Source organism: Podarcis bocagei, assembly GCF_964188305.1.
Source record: "Podarcis bocagei genome assembly, chromosome: 6".
Taxonomy (NCBI): domain Eukaryota; kingdom Metazoa; phylum Chordata; class Lepidosauria; order Squamata; family Lacertidae; genus Podarcis; species Podarcis bocagei.
This window is the reverse complement of record NC_138130.1, coordinates 102,584,397-102,589,466: the sequence shown is the minus strand read 5'-3', so window position 1 is coordinate 102,589,466 and position 5,070 is coordinate 102,584,397. Positions and strand designations below refer to the sequence as shown.

Below are 5,070 nucleotides of genomic sequence, written 5' to 3'. Positions count from 1 at the left end.
GTCTCTCTCATTTTGGGTTACGCCGTTCCCCACAGCCAGCCATTTTGCATTCTACCATGCCTCCTCTGTGGAAGCTATTTTGTGAGTGGCACACCCAGCACTCTCAAAATTCAAAATGTGTCCGCTCTTCCAAAAAGTTGGCAGCCCTTGGGCTGATCCATAGGGACTCTAGTGTATGTTGTTAACACTAATTGAAATCCTTACCCGCCGAGTCAGGCAAAACCTCTTCATCTCCTGACCCCAAACAGGGGTTCTCTTCAGAAGTCTCCAATAGGTTTCTTGTGACCAGGCCAATGGGCCAGCTTTTTAATTTCATTAACTGTGTGTCATAAGATACACCATCCGTCATTGACTCCTCATCCATACAGCTCTTTCCCCCTCTACACACTACAGATTTGCTCTCTGAGGGACTCCCTTGTCCTGTGGGAATATCAATTCAAAGGGATCCCATTGAACGGTGCGATTGTCCCCTGTGGATTTCTAAGCAGAAGGAGTTTGTGGAGCCAAGTCGGTGTGCTTCGTCTTGAATTCTTTCCAAGGAAATGGTTGCCTTTGTGAACCTTAATTTCTTTTTGCTGGTGCTGTTCCTGGCTATAGCTGCTGCTGTCTGTGAGTATGGGGCAACATCCCTCATCCCTTAATTTGTAGAGGGGTAACTAACAGTATCCCTTATCTCTTGACCTTAAAAAAACAAATCAATCCCCTTTCCTCAAAGGAGCTTGGAGTGGCACACACAATTTTTAAGCAGAGGCTGGTAGGGGGTTGGACTGAGGACCCTTAGGGGTAGCTTCCCACTTGACAATTCTATGATTCTGCCATTCCTATTTTATCCCCACAATGTGAGATAAGTGAGGCTGAGGTGGTAAGTGGCCCAGGTCACCCAGTGTGCTTCACCGCTCTCTAGATGCAAAGACTGTATTGCTTTGAAATATTTTAACTGCAAGAAGGGTCATTTAGTCCAACCCCCTGCAATGCAGGAATGCGTAGACAGAGTTTGTCCCAGAGTTTGTCATTGGCTCCCAGTACGATTCTGAGCACAATTCAAAGTGTTGGTGCTGACCTTGAAAGCCCTAAACGGCCTCAGCCCAGTATTCCTGAAGGAGCTTCTCTACCCCCATCGTTCTGCCCGGACACTGAGGTCCAGCTCCGAGGGCCTTCTGGCGGTTCCCTCCCTGTAAGAAGGGAGGTTGCAGGGAACCAGGCAGAGGGTCTTCTTGGTAGTGGCACCTGCCCTGTGGAACGCCTTCCCAGCTGATGTCAAGGCAATAAACAACTATTTTACATTTAAAAGACAACTGAAGGCAGCCCTGTTTAGGGATGTTTTTAATGTCTGACGCTGTATTGTTTTTAATATTCAGTTGGGAGCTGCCCAGAGTGCCTGGGGAAACCCAGCCAGATGGGCGGGGTATAAATAATAAATTATTATATGATTATATGTGTACAGTGGTACCTCGGGTTACATACGCTTCAGGTTACATACGCTTCAGGTTACAGACTCTGCTAACCCAGAACTAGTGCTTCAGGTTAAGAACTTTGCTTCAGGATGAGAACAGAAATCGGACTTCGGCGGTGCGGCGGCAGCAGGAGGCCCCATTAGCTAAAGTAGTGCTTCAGGTTAAGAACAATTTCAGGTTAAGAACGGACCTCCGGAACGAATTAAGTACTTAACCCGAGGTACCACTGTACAGTGTAATGTGTGTGAAGAAGTCTGCCGAGTCCAGCCAGTGGTCAACGCATCCCAGTACTGTCTGCAATGACTTGCAGTTTCTCCCTTCCTTGCTTGGAGATGGCGGGCATTATGCACACAGTTCGGAACCTTCTGCGCACAGATGCTCTGCTGCTGAGCCACAGCCCTTGCCCAACACCTGTGCATTATGCTTCCCCAAAGGGAGAAGATATCAAGGGAAGAATGAAATTCCCTGTTGCTTGCAGCAGACAAAAAGCATGCCACAATGATTTAGCCCCCCAAAAATCTCCCTCTCTGGGCGAACTTCAACAGAACCTATCTTTTAAGAGGGCATTTATGTGCTTTGTTTTTCCTTTCTGCTGCTGCCGTTCACAGGTCTGGATGTCCGCACTGGAGAATGGGGTTGCGGAAACTTCCGAGGCTACTGCCGCAAGGACTGTTTCCCCCAGGAAAAATCTCTGGGGCCCGAAGACTGTGCTGAAGGCTTGGTGTAAGTCTCCTTTCTATGCCCCCTTCCCTGTTTTGATCTTTCTGTTGTTGAGATGATAAATAATTCTCAGAGCGCAACAGCCTGGTGGGAAATAAGGGAAACCAAACTTAAATGGCAGTGAGAGATTTTACTTTATTGGGCTCCATGATCACTGCAGATGGTGACAGCAGTCACAAAATTAAAAGATGCCTGCTTCTTGGGAGAAAAGCGATGACAAACCTAGACAGCATCTTAAAAAGCAGAGACATCACCTTGCCAGCAAAGGTCCGTATAGTTAAAGCCATGGTTTTCCCAGTAGTGATGTATGGAAGTGAGAGCTGGACCATAAAGAAGGCTGATTGCCGAAGAATTGATGCTTTTGAATTCTGGTGCTGGAGGAGACTCTTGAGAGTCCCATGGACTGCAAGAAGATCAAACCTCTCCATTCTTAAGGAAATCAGCCCTGAGTGCTCACTGGAAGGACAGATCCTGAAGCTGAGGCTCCAATACTTTGGCCACCTCATGAGAAGAGAAGACTCCCTGGAAAAGACCCTGATGTTGGGAAAGATGGAGGGCACAAGGAGAAGGGGACGACAGAGGACGAGATGGTTGGATAGTGTTCTTGAAGCTACCAGCATGAGTTTGACCAAACTGCGGGAGGCAGTGGAAGACAGGAGTGCCTGGCGTGCTCTGGTCCAGGGGGTCTTGAAGAGGCGGACACAACTAAACAACAAAACTTAAATGGAAACTAGGCAACATAACCAAACTTCTGTAACACGATGGCTGAAATGTTCTTTATTTGTTACTATTTATTTCTTGCGTTTATAGCCCAACTTTTCTCTAAGGATCTCAAGTTGGTGTACGTAATTCTCCCCCACCCTCTTTTAATCCCCACAACAACCCTGAGAGGTAGGTTAGGCTGAGAGTGAGTGACTGGCTCCAAGGGGAGCCCCACAACTGAGGAGATTTCACCCCTCCCATATCCAAGAATCTCCTGAGGAGTCTGCTGATTCTCCAGAGGAGGTGTGTTCTGCTCTCTACTTATTCTGCTCCAGCACCACATCAAAGAGTCAGTCAGTCAGTGTGTCGGAGAGAGAGAGTGTTAGAGAGAGTTTGTGTGTTTCGATAAGGTTGCTGCTAAGAGCAGCTGCAGACACTCAGTGCAGTGCAGCATTCATTTATGCTTAGACCTATTTAGCTCTGTATATAGTTGTATAATAGTTGTAGATAGAATAAAGAAGATATTCTACAGAGCTGCTCTCCGAGTTGTTTATATACTCTGCTAGAGTCTGCTGTACTCTGCTGTGCGACGACTGTCTTCTTGTGGAAGTGAATCCGGTGCTCACAACTCTAAGCTGTGAGTCCACAGCACTTTGACCTGTTCCTGTGCAGAAGGTGGTCTCTGGAAGTGCTACCCAGCTCGCCTAGCCCAGTCGGGGCTGAAGTGGATGAGTCCAGTTGGTGGCACTGGCTCAAGGGCGATGCTGACAACAACTGTGTGAAGATTTGAACCCTGGTCTCCCAGGTCCAGGATTCTCAGCGCTACACGACACTGGCTTTTGGTAGCGTGTGCAAGTGTCCCACTTGGAGTGCAGTCCTCTTGTTGCCTGATGCAAGCCCAGTTTAAAAAGAGAAAAAGAGAGCTACATGCCTGAAAGAACTATCTCATGACACACTGAAAACCAATTTTCAGTTTCTGCCAACATCCAAAAATCTACAGAATTGGGTAGAACTTCTTAAATTGCATGTGACTTGTGACTTGGTGGTAACGGAAATCTAAAATTCTGTGAACCACCCAGAGACCTCCGAGTATAGGATGGTATATAAATTCAATACATAAATAAAATAAAAATAGTAGTTGCCAATCAATAGTTTGCAAGTGACCAGGGCCGTTTTCCCCAGTATGGTGAAATGCACCATATGCAGTTTAAATCCTAGCAATTATTTCTAAATTTGCATCTAAGAATTAGCACGTGCAGAATGTATGCAAATCTGTAAATCTTTTGTCCTTTTGGCAAACGCACAGGTGATCACCCTAAACTCCTGCGATGTCTGTGTGGTTTTTTTTAAAAAAAAATTAATGCACTAGAGGACCATCTTTTGTCACTACTAGCTGTGCGCACACACCATCCCTTTAAAGCACATTCTTTCCCTCAAAGAATTCTGGGCACTGCAGTTTGTTCAGGGTTGATGGGAACTGTAACTCTGTGAGCGCTAAACTACGGTGCCCAGAATTCTTTGAGGGAAAGAATGTCATTTGATTGAGTTTTAAAGGCATAGTGCATACACAGTCTTCTTAGTATTGTGTTTTTAATATTTGGCTGGGAGCCGCCCAGAGTGGCTGGGGAAACCCAGCCAGATGGGCGGGGTATAAAAAATAAATTATGATTGAATTATTATTAGTCATGATGACTATATATGGTATGTATATCTTGGACACTGAAGTTCAGGTTTGCTAATAATTTGGTGTACTAGCATTGCTTTCTCTTAACCATTTATTCTTTCTGTTTACAGCTGCTGCATATCAGGCATGTTGGGATAGCAATTTGGATTAATAACCGAGTGACTGGGCTGTGAAGAGAATTTCTTGAGGATGCTTGCAGGAGGGCAGGCAACAAAGAGCACAAAACGGCAGCCCCTTCAGTGCAGCAAACAGTGTGCAAACAATAAAATTTCTCCTCGGCTTTTGCTCTGACTTATGATGAATCGTTTCTTTATCATTAGTTATGGCAGCTTCGCTATCCAGACCTAGGAGCGGGCAGGAAAAGACAAGATGGTTGGAGGGGGGGGGTGTCCCTTCTGCCACACTTCTGAGCTCAGGGCACATACGGGTGCCTCCAGATTATCAGTGTTTTGCAGGACAGACTCGGGTGCATGGCGGCACTCTAGATTTGCACATTTAAAGTGGATTAAA

General features: G+C 46.1%; 1 long non-coding RNA gene across 1 annotated transcript; it reads left to right on the top strand.

The window, feature by feature from the left end:
• The first annotated feature begins 355 nt into the window (after positions 1–355).
• Positions 356–4,851, top strand: LOC308588829. Its single transcript, XR_014008903.1, has 3 exons — positions 356–609; positions 2,063–2,177; positions 4,671–4,851. It is a non-coding gene; the product is annotated as an uncharacterized lncRNA (long non-coding RNA).
• The last annotated feature ends 219 nt before the right edge of the window (positions 4,852–5,070 follow it).